We start from the raw sequence: 17,189 nt of genomic DNA, 5'->3' as shown, positions 1-17,189 counted from the left end.
GGAGAATGTATTTTAAACCTGGAAGAGTCATGATTCTGAGATGCTCCACGTTGTCAGCTTTGCCTTCTGCAGACACGGGGCTCCTCCCCTTTGAGGTGGACCCCTCTGGCTGTGGGCTGTGCCCTCCCTGTTGGCAGAAATGTGGGGGGCAGGCAAATGACAGGCCTTTGACTTGGGTTGTGTCCTGCACGTAAACACCTGGGAGAGCAGAGCCAGGACTGTGGCAGTTGGGAGTGTGTGCCTCAGGAGGTGGTGATGAGACAGCTCGGCTCTACAAAAGGATTCTGGGTGTGCCAACTCTAGTGGAGCCAGTAGGCAACTCTAGACCTCATAACATCCTGCCCTTGTTTGCCACTCACCACATCCCCAAATCTAGAGGGTCAGCCCTTTTCTAGCTATGGCACTTCACCAGGGAAGTCAATGCTACAGGACCTCAGGGAGCCTCGTGGTGCTAAGGTTGAAGACTCCAGTCGGAGAACATCCTCGTGGTGAGGTTCTGCTCTCACGACAGTCTGCAACCCCTGGGAGTGGCTGCACGTGGTAGGTAAAGGGGGCGAGTGGCTTGGGCACCTGCACCCCACTGAGGAAGCCAGGACCCTTCACATCTGCAGTGGCCGCATGTAGGAGAGAGGGGCAAGGCCGCACATGTGAGAAGCAAGCACAGGCTGACAGTGGACACAGGACTCCTTCCCGCTGCAGGACAGCAGGGGCCAGGGCCCGAGGCTGCACTCCTCTAGGGCGCAGATCAGGTTTTGCTGCAGGACTGGCTCGGCTTTGCTGGTTCCAAGGACTCCGTTCAGCCGTCTTCTACCCTCAGACAAACTGCGACAGGTTGGGGACCTTGATGTTGAGATCGCCAATGTTGATAATCCGAGGCATCTCCAGCAGGCCGATGTTTTTCACGGTGGACACGGCCCAGGCGGGTGCTGCTGAAAGACAACCCTCGGACTTCTCCAGCCTGTTCTGAGCTTCAGTCTGAGCCACGATTTCATTCATGTTTATTTCCAACACCGTCCCACCCATCACCGCCTCCTGAAGGATGTAGTGCACCGTATCCATGTGGAAGATCAAATCCAATTCACAAACATTTTCGAAACACTTGTCCAGAGTCTCCACAAAATCCTGGATGAGGTCTAAGATCCCAAGTTCACTCTCTGACGAATCCCCACAAAATACAAAGTAGAGGGTAGCATAACGCCAATAAATCAGTTTGTAGTCAGATCCACCAATCAAACTTCCACCCCCCAAGAAGTTACAGATGTTGTCATCCCGTTTGAGAGCTAGACGGAAGATCTCTCGAATAACCTGCTGTTGAACTTCTTCTGGGAAACGCTGGTAGAAGCAGTCAAGCCACGTGGCTTCCCATGGTTACTGAAAACCAGGATTGCCTGAATCATCTTTGCCCGTCACACTCCTTTCACCACCACCTGCTTCCAGAGAGCCTCTCCTTCCACTACAACCTGGCCATACTTATATGGAACTATTTCTGGGTTTTTATTCTAGTTTATTAATATGTGTGTATACATATATATGTGTGTGTATAAATTTAATTTCATTAGTTGTTATTGGGCTGCTCATTGGATGAGTTGGAGTAGTTTATATACTTTTCACGGAATTAATCTATTTCATCTCAACTGTCAAATTTATGTGTCTAGGGCTGCTCAGAGTATTCTCTTATTCTTTCGATGTGTGCAAACTCTGTAGTGTGATCTTTTGTTTCAAACTGATAATAGAAATTTCTCTCCTCTCTTTTTATTTGTCAATCTTGCTGGAGTTTTGTCTATTTTATTGATCTTTTCAAATAAAAACTTATGTTTCATTGACTTTTCTATTGTGTGTCTGTTTTCAATTTTATTGATTTTTGCTCTCTTTTTTCTCCTCGACTATGAGTTTATTTTGCTCTTCATCTTCTAAGTTCTTGAAGTGAGAACTTAGATTATTGATCTGGGACTTTTCCTTTTTTGTCTGTAAGCATTTAGGGCTACAGATTTTCATCTAAGCACTGCTTTAACAGCATCCCACAATTTTTGATGTTTTGCTGTCATGTTCACTAAGTTCAATGTATTTGTTATTTGTCTCAAGACTTCTTCCTTGACCAACAGATTATTTATGTGTGCTGTTTTAGCTGCCAGGTGTTTGGGGATTCTCCTGATCTCTTCCTGTTCTTGATTTCTAGTGTTATTCCACTGTGGTTAGAGAGAACACTCCATGTGATTTCAATTCCTTTAAATTTGTCAAGATTTGTTTTATGGCCCAGGAAAATATTTATTTTGGCATATGTTCCATGGATGCATGAAAATAACGTATATTCTGCTGTTGGTAGGTAGAGTGCTTTATAAGTATTGATTAGATCCTTTTGGTTGATGGTCTTGTTGAGCTCTATCCTTGAGGATTTTCTGTCTAGCTGTTTTGTCAGTTGTTGAGATGGGGTTTTGAAGTCTTTGGCTATAACTGTGGATTTGTCTCTCTCCTTTCAGTTCTATCAGATTTTGCTTCACAAGTTTTGCAGCTTGGCTTTTTGGTGCATACAAATTTAGGATTCCTGTGTCTTCCTAGTGGATTGACTCTGTCTCCAGTGGTTTTCTTTGCCTTGAAGTCCACTGAATCTGATATTAATATAGCCACTCCTGCTTTCTTTTGATTAGTGTTTGCGTAGTATATCTCAGTTCATCATTTCACTTTCAACCTACACATATCATTATATTTGAAGCAAGTTTCTTGTGGATAGCCAATAGTTAGGTCATGTTTTCTTTTTGTTTTTTAAATCTATTATGCCAACCTCTATCTTTTAATTCAATATATTCAGACTATTTACATTTTCTGTAATTAGTGATAGGTCGAGACCTAATTATGCCATTTTATTTTTTTTCTGTTTGCTGTCTCTGTTTTTCATTTGTTTCTTTTTTTTCCTATCTTCTTGTCAGTTCCTTAAACTTTCTTTAGAATTCCATTTTGATTTATCCATGTTTTTAAGTGTATCTATTTCCATAACTATATTAGTAGTTACTTTGCATATTATACTATATTAGCATAACTTACAGTCTACTAATGTCGACATTTTATGTGTTTGAGTAAAGTATAGAAACCTTACTTCCCTTTATGTCCATTTACCCTTCCCCATGTATAACATAATTAGCTTTAATTTTTCTTCTACATAAACAGAGGACCACATTACACAGTTATAATATTTGCTTCAAACATTAAATATAATTATAAAAATGCAAGAGAAGAAGGAAAGTCTTATATTTACTCACGTTTTTGTTCTTCTCTTCTGCTTTCTTCCTTCCTGGTGTTGCAAAATTCCTTCTTTTATCGTTTCCTTTCTGTTTAGAGGACTTGTTTTAGTCATTCTTTCACAGTAGGTCTACAAGCAATGAATTCTCTTAGTCTTCCTTTCAATCTGAGAATGTCTTAATTTCTTCTTCATTCCTGAAAATATTTTCTCTGGATATAGAATTCTGGGTTGACTTATTTCAGCACTTGAAAAATGCTATGCTACTTCTTTCTGGCCTCCATGGTTTCTGATATCATTCAAATTGTTTCCTGTGTTTCTCTCTGATTGCCTTCAAGATTTTCTTCTTTGTCTTTACTTTCCAGAAGTTTAACTATGATGTGTCTTTAGATTTATCCTTTTTGGGGTTCACTCAGCTTCTTGAATCTGTAAGTTTATGTCTTCTGCCAAATTTGGAGAAATTCAATCCATTATTTCTTTGAATTCTCTTTCTCCTCTCCTTCTGGGACACTAATGACATGAATGTTAGATTTTTTGTTATAGCCCACAGGTCCCTGAAGCTCTGTTCACTTTTATTTTCAGTCTATTTTCTCTCTCTCCTATTGTTCTATCATCACATACACTTTTTCTTCTGTTAGACTATCCATTGACTTTATTTTTGGGCTATTGTAGTTTTCAGTTCTAGAATTTCCACTTGATTCTTTCTTTATATCATCTGTTTCTTGCTGATAATATCTATTTTTCCTTTGTTTTGAGGGTGTTCACAGTAACCTGTGGAAGCTTTTTAATGAAGCCTGCTTTAAAATCCTTGTTAGATAATTCTAATATCTGTGTTATTTCAGTGTTGACATCTAATGTCTTTCTTCATTCAAATTTAGATTTTCTAGATTATTAGTATAACAAGTGATTTTCTTTTGAAATCTGGACAGTTCATATGCTGTGAGACTCTGGGTCTTATATAAGCCTTGTATTTTAGCAAGCTCCCCCTGACATAACTCCAGTTGGGGAACAACTCCACCTTGTTACTGCCAAGTGAAACTAGATGCAGATTCTCCATTAGGATTCTGTTGACAACTTGAAGGGTGAGGGTCCTGGTTAATGATGGGTCCCCACTGACACTGGGAGGAGGGTTGGCCTCATATTCTCTGAGAGGTGGTTAAAGACCTGACCCTCCTCTAGGCTTTCTCTGACACCAGGTCACTAGGTGTAGATGAATTCCAGGCTCCCATGTCATTTTCACCAACACCACAGGCTCCTCATTACCACTCAGTATGGACAAAGATCCTGTTTCCCCCCTCAGCCTCTGACACAACAATGGCAGGTGGTTTGGGGTACCTTGTTACACACCTAGACTCTCCACTCCAGTTTTGATGATGGGTAAGACTTGGCCACAGCTTCTTCTGTGGTGCTTGGCTAGAGTAGAACAGTTATTATTTAAGTTTCTGTCTTGCTAGGTAGCCCTTTTCCTGGCCTTTTGGCTAGAGAGGGCATGCTTTTCTTGTTTGTTTTGTTTGTTTGTTTGTTTTTTCATCTGTTCCCATTGGCATTCTCAGGATGCTAGCTTCTCCAGTCCCAGTGTGGGTCAGATGAGTCAGAAAGAAAAGGTCAGGGAACTCAGCATTCTTTGGGTCCTAAGCTCCCTATCCAGTCTGCCTTCTTCTCTCCACTTTTCAGGCCTTCTTATGTTTTTCAGTATATAACATCCAGGGATTTTAGATGTATTGCACTCAGTGGGAGGAATATGGAAAGTATGTTTACTCCATCTGTTGTCCTCAATGTCCTTACCTCTTGCAGCAACCGTTCTCACTAAAAGACCAATAGCCTTAGTCAAGCTTATTTTCTCTGGACACATTTCTTCATCTGCTGCAATCACACACAATTAAATTAATTCAACATTGGCAAATGGTTTTCCTTGCTCGGTTAACAAAATGAGCATTTACTTTGACTTCAGCCTTATTTCAATATTTTAAATTTTTTAAAGAAACTTTGTTTCGATGAGATATTCCATTTTTAAATGTCCAGTTTTTCTGAAAATTGCTTTCCTGTGCGTGGGACTATTATAAAGAGCTCCTAATCTAATAATATTGATGTATATAGTATTAGTTTAGCACAGCAACAGTGTCACTGAATAATAAACACAATGTTTTGCCATCTAATTTGATAACAAATAATTCACCCCCCACTCTTTCTTAAAAGTACAACATTCAAACACAACTCTTCTTTCCTTATTTTGGCATGTTGAGTATGCACTGTTAATAAAAAAATAAATAATTAAATGCTATGTCACAGTAATGAGCATGACATTCAAAATGCTGTTAAGTTATAATTGGATTGCAGTAATTTGTAATACACCAAGTAGCAACCAAAAGCAAGCCTTGTCACAACCAGTCAGTGCTGTTGTTATAGTGTGAAAGCATCATAGACAGTACAACCAAATGAGCATGGCTGTGTTCCACTAAAATTTTATTTACAGATACCAGAATCCAAGACCAGAGAGAAATAAACTAAACACATAAGAATACACACTGGATGTGAAATTTATGCAAATGTAATCTATAAGGAAAAAATACTGTAGTGGTTTCCTCTAAGGGATGTAGAGGAAAGAGGGCTGACTAGAAAGGGGCAAGAAAGAACTTTCCTGAGTTACAGAAATACTCTATATCTTGATTGGGGTGTTGGTTACATGAGGGTACACATTTATCAAAACATTAAACTGTACATTTAAATCTGTGCATTTTACAGTATGTAATTATACTTCAATAAAACATTGAAATATACTGATAAACTATATTATTAACACAAATGGAACAACTTGAATAGGCTGTATGTTAAATAATAGTATTGTATCTATGTTAAGTTTCTCGAGTTTGGTAGTTGTATTGTGGTTATACAGGAGATTACACTTGCTGATAGATACATCTGAAATATTCAGGAGTATAGTATCACGATGCTTATAAACTACCTCTTAAATAGTTTAGCCAAAATGTGTGTGTGTGTGTGTGTCTGTGTGTGTGTGTATAAGGAAAGAGAGAGGTTGAACAAGCAAATGTTTCAAAAAGTTAATAACTACAAGCCTCTTAGATAGCCCCATCCAACAGAAGGCAGACAGCAGAAGCAAGAAGAACTACAGTCCTGCAGCCTGTGGAACAAAAACCACATTCACAGAAAGATAGACAAGATGAAAAGGCAGAGGGCTATGTACCAGATGAAGGAATAAGATAAAACCCCAGAAAAACAACCAAATGAAGTGGAGATAGGCAAACTTCCAGAAAAAGAATTCAGAATAATGACAGTGAAGATGATCCAGGACCTCAGAAAAAGAAAGGAGGAAAAGATCGAGAACATGCAAGAAATGTTTAACAAAGACGTAGAAGAATTAAAGAACAAACACACAAACATGAAAAATACAATAACTACAGTGAAAACTACACTAGAAAGAATCAATAGCAGAATAACTGAGGCAGAAGAACAGATAAGTGACCTGGAAGACAGAATGGTGGAATTCACTGCTGTAGAACAGAATAAAGAAAAAGAATGAAAAGAAATGAAGACAGCCTAAGAGACCTCTGGGACAACATTAAACACGACAACATTCGCATTATAGGGGTCCCAGAAGGAGAAGAGAGAGAGAAAGGGCCAGACAAAATATATAAAGAGATCATAGTCGAAAACTTCCCTAACATGGGAAAGGAAATAGCCACCCAAGTCCAGGAAGCGTAGCGAGTCCCATTCAGGAAAAACCCAAGGAGAAACATGCCGAGATGCATACTAATCAAATTGGCAAAAATTAAAGACAAAGAAAAATTTGAAAGCAGAAAGGGAAAAATGACAAATAACATACAAGGGAACTCCCATAAGGTTAACAGCTGATTTCTCAGCAGAAACTCTACAAGCCAGAAGGGAGTGGCATGATATACTTAAGTGATGAAAGGGAAGAACCTACAACCATGATTACTCTACCCAGCAAGGATCTCATTCAGATTCGATGGAGAAATCAAAAGCTTTACAGACAAGCAAAAGCTAAGAGAATTCAGCACCACCAAACCAGCTCTATAACAAATGCTAAAGGAACTTCTCTAAGTGGGAAACACAAGAGAAGAAAGGGACCTACAAAAACAAACCCAAAACAATTAAGAAAATGGTCATAGGAACATATGTATCGATAATTACTTTAAATGTGAATGGATTAAATGCTCCAACCAAAAGACACAGGCTTGCTGAATGGATACAAAAACAAGACCCATATATATGCTGCCTACAAGAGACCCACTTCAGACCTAGGGACACATACAGACTGAAAGTGAAGGGATGGAAAAAGATATTCCATGCAAATGGAAATCAAAGGAAAGCTGAAGTAGCTATACTCGTATCAGATAAAATAGGCTTTAAAATAAAGAATGTTACAAGAGACAAGGAAGGACACTACATAATGAACAAGGGATCAATCCAAGAAGAAGATATAACAATTATACATATATATTCACCCAACATAGGAGTACCTCAATACATAAGACAACTGTTAACAGCTATAAAAGAGGAAATCGACAGTAACACAATAATAGTGGGGGACTTGAACACCTCACTTACACCAATGGACAGATCTTCCAAAATGAAAATAAGTAAGGAAACAAAGCTTTAAATGACACAATAGACCAGATAGATTTAATTGATATTTATAGGACATTCCATCCAAAAACAGCAGATTACACTTTCTTCTCAAGTGCGCATGGAACATTCCCCAGGATAGATAACATCTTGGGTCACAAATCAAGCCTCAGTAAATTTAAGAAAATTGAAATCATATCAAGCATCTTTTCCAATGACAACGCTATGAGATTAGAAATGAAGTACAGGGAGAAAAACGTAAAAAACACACACACATGGAGGGTAAACAGTATGTTACTAAATAACCAAAAGATCACTGAAGAAATCAAAGAGGAAATCAAAAAATACCTAGAGACAAATGACAATGAAAACACAATGATCCAAAACCTATGGGATGCAGCAAAAGCAGTTCTAAGAGGGAAGTTTATAGCTATAAAAGCCTACCTCAAGAAACAAGAAAAATCTCAAATAAACAATCTAAACTTACACCTAAAGGAACTAGAGAAAGAAGAACAAACAAAACCCAAAGTTAGCAGAAGGAAAGAAATCATAAAGATCAGAGCAGAAATAAATGAAATAGAAACAAAGAAAACGATAGCAAAGATCAATAAAACTAAAAGCTAATTCTTTGAGAAGACAAACAAAATTGATAAACCATTAGCCAGACTCATCAAGAAAAAGAGGGAGAGGACTCAAATCAATAAAATTAGAAATGAAAAAGAAGTTACAACAGAAACCACAGAAATACAAAGCATCCTAAGAGACTACTACAAGCAACTCTATGTCAATAAAATGGACAACCTGGAAGAAATGGACAAATTCTTAGAAAGGTATAAACTTCCATGACTGAACCAGGAAGAAACAGAAAATATGAACAGACCAATCACAAGTAATGAAATTGAAACTGTGATTAAAAATCTTCCAACAAACAAAAGTCCAGGACCAGATGGTTTCACAGGTGAATTCTATCAAACATTTAGAGAAGAGCTAACGCCCATCCTTCTCAAATTCTTCCAAAAAATTGTGGAGGAAGGAGCACCCCCAAACTCATTCTATGAGGCCACCATCACCCTGATACAAAAACCAGACAAAGATACTACAAAAAAAGAAAATTGCAGACCAATATCACTGATGAATATAGATGCAAAAATCCTCAATAAAATACTCGCAAACAGAATCCAACAACACATTAAAAGGATCATACACCATGATCAAGTGGGATTTATCCCAGGGATGCAAGGATTCTTCAATATATGCAAATCAATCAATGTGATACATCATGTTAACAAAGTGAAGAATAAAAATCATATGATCATCTCAATAGATGCAGAGAAAGCTTTTGACAAAATTCAACACCCGTTTATGATAAAAACTCTCCAGGAAGTGGGCATAGAAGGAACCTACCTCAACATAATAAAGGCCGTATACGACAATCCCTCAGCAAACATCATTCTCAAAAGTGAAAAACTGAAAGCATTTCCTCTAAGATCAGGAACAAGACAAGGAGGTCCACTCTCGCCACTATTATTCAACATAGTTTTGGAAGTCCTAGCCACGGCAATAAGAGAAGAAAAAGAAATAAAAGGAATACAAATTGGAAAGAAGAGGTAAAACTGTCACTGTTTGCAGATGACATGATACTATACATAGAGAGTCCTAAAGATGTCACCAGAAAACTACTAGAGCTAATCAATGAATTTATTAAAGTTGCAGGATACAAAATTAATGCACAGAAATCTCTTGCATTCCTATACAGTAATGATGAAAAATCTGAAAGAGAAATTAAGGAAACACTCCCATTTACCATTGCAACAAAAAGAATAAAATACCTAGGAATAAACCTACCTAGGGAGACAAAAGACCTGTATGCAGAAAACTATAAGACACTGATGAAAGAAATTAAAGGTGATACCAACAGATGGAGAGATATACCATGTTCTTGGATTGGAAAACTCCATATTGTGAAAATGACTATAGTACCCAAAGCAATCTAAAGATTCAATGCAGTTCCTATCAAATTACCAATGGCATTTTTTACAGAACTAGAGCAAAAAATCTTAAAATTTGTATGGAGACACAAAAGACCCTGAATAGCCAAAGCAGTCTTGAGGGAAAAAAACAGAGCTGGAGGAATCAGACTCCCTAACTTCAGACTATACTACAAAGCTACAGTAATCAAGACAATATGGTACTGGCACAAAAACAGAAACATAGATCAATGGAACAGGATAGAAAGCCCAGAGATAAACCCAGGCACTTAGGGTCAACTAATCTATGACAAAGGAGGCAAGGATATACAATGGAGAAAAGACAGCCTCTTCAATAAGTTGTGCTGGGAAAACTGGACAGCTACATGTAAAAGAATGAAATTAGAACATTCAATAAGCACAACAAATTCTTCAATAAGTTCTGCTGGGAAAACTGGACAGCTACATGTAAAAGAATGAAATTAGAACATTCCCTAACACCATACACAAAAATAAACTCAAAATGGATTAGAGACATAAATGTAAGACCGGACACTATAAAACTCTTAGAGGAAAACATAGGAAGAACACTCTTTGACATAAATCACAGCAAGATCTTTTTTGATCCACCTCCTAGAGTAATGGAAATAAAAACGAAAATAAACAAATGAGACCTAATGAAACTTCAAAGCTTTTGCACAGCAAAGGAAACCATAAACAAGACGAAAAGACAACCCGCAGAATGGGAGAAAATATTTGCAAACGAATCAACGGACAAAGGATTAATCTGCAAAAATATATAAACAGCTCATGCAGCTCAATATTAAAAAAACAAACAACCCAATCCAAAAATGGGCAGAAGACCTAAATAGACATTTCTCCAAAGAAGACATACAGATGGACACGAGGCACATGAAAAGCTGCTCAACATCACTAATTATTAGAGAAATGCTAATCAAAACTACAATGAGGTATCACCTCACACCAGTTAGAATGGGCATCATCAGAAAATCTACAAACAACAAATGCTGGAGAGGGTGTGGAGAAAAGGGAACCCTCTTGCACTGTTGGTGGGAATGTAAATTGATACAACCACTACGGAGAACAGTATGGAGGTTCCTTAAAAAACTAAAAATAGAATTACCATACAATCCAGCAATCCCACTACTGGGCATATACCCAGAGAAAACCATAATTCAAAAAGACACATGCACCCCAATGTTCATTGCAGCACTATTAACAATAGCCAGGTCATGGAAGCAACCTAATTGCCCATCGACAGACGAATGGATAAAGAAGTTGTGGTACATATAGACAATGGAATATTACTCAGCCATAAAAAGGAACGAAATTGGGTCATTTGTTGAGACATGGATATAACTAGAGACTGTCATACAGAGTGAAGTAAGTCAGAAAGAGAAAAACAAATATCATATATTAACGCATATATGTGGAATCTAGAAAAATGGTACAGATGAACCAGTTTGCAGGGCAGAAATTGAAACACAGATGTAGAGAACAAATGTACAGACACCAAGGGGAGATAGCGGCGGGTTGGGGGGGGTAATGAATTGGGCGATTGGGAATGACATGTATACATTGATGTGTATAAAACTGATGACTAATAAGAACCTGCTGTATAAAAAAAATAAAATAAAATTGAAGCATTAAAAAAAAGAAAAAATTGGGCTCATAGTCTATATACCCTTGTAACAGTTGCAAGACAGAGATCCACTGAGGCCATCCTGAAAGGATTTGCAAAGAATGACAAGGAAATTGTCTTGGAAATCTACGAACAGGGGCCAGGTTAGGGCCGGTTCCTGTGCAAAGGGCTGGAGTTTGGATCTGGAGGCCAGGCATCTGCCAAGAACCCCACAGCAGGAGCTGGAGTCCTGCTGCAGAGCTGCATTGACAGCATGGTTGGCTGCCCTCCATCTGTCTGTTTGCCCTGCCTTCAATTGCTCTGTCTACTTATTCTTAATTTTTGTTCCCTCATAGTTTCAGTTTACTACTTCTTACAGCAGTTTCTCAATCTTTAATCTACCTTATTGCCTTTTAACTGAGCTCTCACTCTATTGTCTTGTGATTTCTGGGTTTTTAGTACAAATTTCCAACTCTGCCCTGCTGTGTTTCATCCAGCAGATACAGATAATAGGTTGCTGGCAAGTCTACTAATTGGTTACCCTGGGATCTGTTACTCTCCTGAGCCAATCAACAACAGTGGAAGGAGGAAACATGTGGTAAAGCAAGGCCCCGCTCCCTGGCTGCAAGAGGAGTGGGAGAGGCTGTTTTGCTCACAATGGGGTGTGGTCAAGGAAGGTGTGTTCACATTTCCAATATATAGAAGCATGGTAACATTTTTCCATGTTGTTTAATATCCCCACATAACTATAAATAACTGCACAGTCATCTATCATATGGAAATTCTGTAATTTATATTATGAATTCCTATTAGTGGACCTTTAGATTGTCTTAAGTTATTTTGATAATTCTTTTAAAATAAAATGAAATGAAGCCAGGTTTAAAAATCCCTCAAGCTGACAGAAACCCTTTAAGCCACTTATGTGAAACTAGGTGGTTCATTTCAGGAACGTAAGTGAAATGTAATTTAGGTTATTTCTTGTCAATGTCTTTGATAATCATAAAACTTAAGTCATCTTCCCCAAATGGTATAAGATAATCACTTTTCACCAACCTCCTGCAGTCTGGAAACCTCCAATGTAATAACCAATCATTGAAAAGGCTAAATGACATCCTCCTTTTCACTTTAGAAGCTATCCTGTAATGCCATGTCTCTGAACTTTATACCAGTTTTGGGTTTGAAATCTCCCTGTCCTCGTTTCTCATTCAATAAATTATTCATATCAAGTAAAAAACAGAAAAGTTAATAACTGGTGAATCTTGGTAAAGGTTCTACTCTACTCTTGGCAACTAAAGTCTTAACTAGGAAAGTAACAACAGGTTCCACAGTGAAGAAATGGAAATGTCCGTGTGGAGGAAAGGCTGCAAAGTCAGCGTTTGGAAGATTTGGTCTAAATTTGGTCTAAACATACAGGATGATTGATTCTTACTGGAAGACCAATGGTAAATACAAGGCACCGAACGAATACTACGTGTAAAAATTCTTCAGCATCAGAATCTTACTATAAAAAACACCTATCCATGTAACTTTAATTTTATTGGTTCTTAGCCTTCTCTCACTCCTTGCCTAGCTGTGTTTCATAATAATATTGCTCTATGGTATTTTCTGTAAAACAAATGGAACTTATTTTATATCTATGCATTTAAGTTCTCAATTAGAAAATATCTATGTATTTATTTTTGATATTCTCTGGAGTTTGAAATTAGTAAGAGGTTTATATTTTTATCTGTATTGTTATGAACTTTTAACTATTGGTAACATCAGTGGAATCCAGTCATCCCATAGTCCTATAATCTTATAGGTATAATTATTTTTAACTGGTTTGTAGTTTTAGTCCTGGTTATTCGGTATTGAAAGAAAACATATTACTTATATATTTCAAACTGGGTACATAATAGTGTATTTAGGTTGAGTGAATAAGGTAATTTGGCAAACATATGTTAGCGTCTCTTCACCCCCGCTGCCCCACAAATGTCAAGCCATCACTAAGGAATTTTTCCAGTAAGCTCAAGAATATAACTATCCACCCTGTCAATATGTTCAAGATTTTTATTTTTAGCCTTTACACATACAATTTTTCTATGCTTGTGATTTGGATATAGGTTACATTGTCAATGTTACCATATTTAATTAGTACTTCATAGTCAAATGAATGGAAACCACTTATTCTGAGAGCAATTGATAGCATATCTCTTGGTGATAGTGGTAAGAAAAACTGGTTAAGGAAGCAGCCCTGGTCTGAAAAGTATGGATGATACATAGTGAAGAGAGCCCCCAAATGGGGCATTTGGAAGATTAGAATAGATTTGACAAAAAAGCAGAATAAGGATCTAGCCCTGGCTCAGGGAGAAGGCTTGTACAATTTTGATAATTAAAGGAGGCTTTCCAGGTATTTGCAAAATTAATACCATGAGGAATAATGAATCGTTCCTTATGGTGTTTCATAAATAACACTAGTTTTCCATTAACCTGTAAAGCTAATTACTATTATCCTAGCACACTGATGCAGATGGATTCTTTCCAGAATAATATTTTAAACCTCACATATATACGGCTTTATAATTTACCAGTTATACCTATCATGTTTCATTAGTCTATTTTATGACTTTAGGCAGAGTAATCATAGATTGCTGACTCAGCTCCACACTGAAGAGAAGACTTCAGGCTCCAATAATCATTCTATTCAATGCAAATGAAATTAAAATAGAATTCAGATTCCACGTGTCTAACACTTATTTCCATAATGTCAGTCAACATGAATCAAGTGTGTTATCCATACCTCAGCCAGGTGATCGAGGTCAACATCAACAGTGATCAGTCATGTTGTTAGTGGGCACCCTTGATAAGATATGATGAGAAGGACACTTCACCTCTGTGATCTTCCTCCTCCAAACCGAGAACCCCAATCTGAAAATGAGAAAAACGTCAGATAATCCCAATTGATGGATATTATCCAAAGTACCCGACCAGGAATCCCCCAGATTGCTGAGGTCATCAAAAACAAGGAAAGCCTGAGAAATTGTCACCAGCAGAAGGACCCAAGAAGACATAACAACTAAATATAATATGCTGTCCTAGATGGGACCCTGGAATAGAAAAGCGGCATTAGGTAAAAATTAAGAAAATCTGAATAAACAATGGACTTTAGTTAATAAAAATGCATCAATATTGGTTCATTAATTGAGACAAGTGTACCATAATAAGGTAAGATGTTAATAACAGTGGGAACAGGGAGTGGGATATGTGGGACCTCTCTGTCCTAACTTCACAAGCTTTCTGTAAATCTAAAAGTATTCTCAAAAGTTTAATAAAAAATAAAGGTCCTCCCCCACGTCTTACTGGTAGTTATTGTCACCTTTCCTCCCCCAAATAATTCCATATATGTTGTTGTTTGTCTTGTCAAACATTATATTTAGCATATACACAATAAAATATTAGCCTAGAAACAGCATTATATCTTTTAAAATATACACCGATAGAGAAATTACAGGATTTAGTTATCTTCCATTTTGCATTCTTCATCTGGTTTCTCATTACAGAGATGATAAAACTAAGCTCTAAAATCTGCATTTGCAAATTACCTTAACATTCATAACCTTATTATGTAATCCAGTGGAATGAACACAACAGATATTTATACCATTCTCAAAGCAGCAAAAAGAAAGCTGAGGCTGAGAAAGAGATCAGCGTCTTGCTCAAGGTGATGTGACTGACGTGAGACAAGGCTGGGACTGGACCCGGCTGTTCTGGCTTCTAGGCTGACACCTCATTACTATACCACTTAGTTTGCCTCTTACCCTACACTTGTAGTATTTAAAACAATCCTACTCTAATAAGCAAATAAAATATTCAACTACAGGGCAAAGAAAGTTGCAGTATCTTGTTCAAGGGATTTCATCAATAGAAAAATAATTTCAAATACAGAGTACTCAAGTGCAAGAATGTATGACTAAGCCCAGCCACTGGAAACTGACAAAGCTATCTTTTTAGTCATGCATGCCTACAGCAACTTTTCCCTATCAACAGGCCAGAAATTGAGACAAAATGTTTTTTCAGAAATCAAAGTTGAAAGAAGGAATACTTAAAAGGGCCAAAGTCATCAAAGCTGGGGAGAATTTGAAACTCAACTGTGAGGTTCCGATTGGCAGCTGCCGTTTCTACTTTCCCTAGGACTGAGAGAAATAATAGAGTTGTGTCCTTTGGGCCTTTGTGTGTTTACTCTTCTTTTTTTTTTTATCATTGTTTTTGTCAAAAGTTTTAGAGACAGAGAACGGTCTTCATTTCAGAATGTCTTAAATTGTGCCTAATGACTTCAGCTGTGAATAGATACAATAAAGACAAGCGATAATAAATAAACTATTATATTTCTGGGTGGCAAAAGTGGTTCCAGCTGCTGGTCTAATTCTATCTTTGTAGAAAACTGCTTTCAGTGAACTCATCCTAAATTGCCTGACTAGCTAGAATGACTGAGATTTCATTTGAAAGCTTACAAAATGTGGTTCATAACAATTAGGTCAAAAGTGTAACAAAATAAATGGGAAGATAGCTAATCTCTTTAAAGAATTTATATTGAACTGAAGGGCAGTAGGATATTTATCAAAATTCAATTTAATATTAACTAAAATTGGAAATTCACAGGTACTTAGTTTGATTGGAAAAACTCAAAGCAATTTATTTTCATTAAATATTTGTAGAATATGTGTATTATACAATGGTTAATTAATTTATTATTTTTTCTCTTTACACATGAAACCCCTCTTGTGGATTAAAATACATCAACAGTATTCATATCATTAATAATCTCCTTAGATTTATGAAATCAACTGGATCCCTTCACATCAATATAACTTTGTTGAATGTCCGTGTCTTACATCATGCCCTGTAAAAAAAGGGATGATAATTTTGCCAAATCTAGAGAATCCAAGAACTACAAGCATGAATTTAGAATATTTGAGAGCTTCAAGGGACATAAAAGATGATATAATCCATTCACTTTATTTCACAGATGGGGAAGTTGAGTACCAGAGTGGTGAACCAGATTGCCCCATTTGATAGAGGTAATTAAAAAGCTGGTCCTAGCACACATGTTCCCTTAAATAACTAATCACGTTCCATTGCTGTTCCATCATGCTCCCTCTCAATAAAGGTCTCTCCGCTGAAGCCTGGTTCTACCTGCTAAAATAACAATCAGGGTTTCTCAAAGTTTGGTTTGTAGAAAAACAGCATCAGAATCAACTCATGTTTGATGCTAATCCCCGGTCTAATCCAGTCCTCCTCATTGAGAACCTGGCGGGTATTTGTGGGGGTGGGGCTATGGTTTTATTGGTGGTGCAGTGGTTAAGAATCTGCCTGCCAATGCAGGGGACACGGGTTCGAGCACTGATCCAACATGCCGCGAAGCAACTAAGCCTGTGCGCCACAACTACTGAGCCCACGTGCCACAACTACTGAAGCCCGCGCGCCTACAGCCCATGCTCCACAACAAGAGAAGCCACCGCAGTGAGAAGCCCACACACCACGATGAAGAGTAGCCACCGCTTGCCGCAACTACAGAAAACCCGTGCACAACAAAGAAGACCCAACGCAGCCAAAAAAAAAAAAAAAGACACCAGGGGGTCATTTGTAGACATGGGTGGACCTACGGAGTGCCACACGGAGTGAAATCAGGAAGAGAAAAACAAATATTGTATATTAACGTGTATATGTGGAATCTAGAAAAATGGTATAGGTGATCTTATTTGCA

At 37.6% G+C, this 17,189-nt stretch overlaps 1 long non-coding RNA gene and 1 pseudogene across 1 annotated transcript in view; both read right to left on the bottom strand.

Moving 5' to 3' along the window:
- LOC111185617 (uncharacterized) overlaps positions 1–14,806 on the bottom strand; it is a 149,842-nt gene extending 135,036 nt beyond the window's left edge. Inside the window, exon 1 of the long non-coding RNA XR_016388559.1 lies at positions 14,226–14,806. This is a non-coding gene — a long non-coding RNA (uncharacterized LOC111185617). The remainder of the gene's footprint in view (positions 1–14,225) is intronic.
- LOC149747060 (AP-3 complex subunit sigma-2 pseudogene) lies at positions 178–6,022 on the bottom strand (annotated as a pseudogene).
- Positions 14,807–17,189: the final 2,383 nt, after the last annotated feature.

The sequence above is a fragment of the Delphinapterus leucas genome, chromosome 17 (assembly GCF_059928025.1).
Source record: "Delphinapterus leucas isolate spDelLeu-1000000601 "Yukka" chromosome 17, BTC_Dleu_Yukka2, whole genome shotgun sequence".
Taxonomy (NCBI): Eukaryota; Metazoa; Chordata; class Mammalia; order Artiodactyla; family Monodontidae; genus Delphinapterus; species Delphinapterus leucas.
The sequence above is the reverse complement of the archived record's forward strand: the minus strand, read 5'-3'. Positions and strand labels throughout refer to the sequence as shown.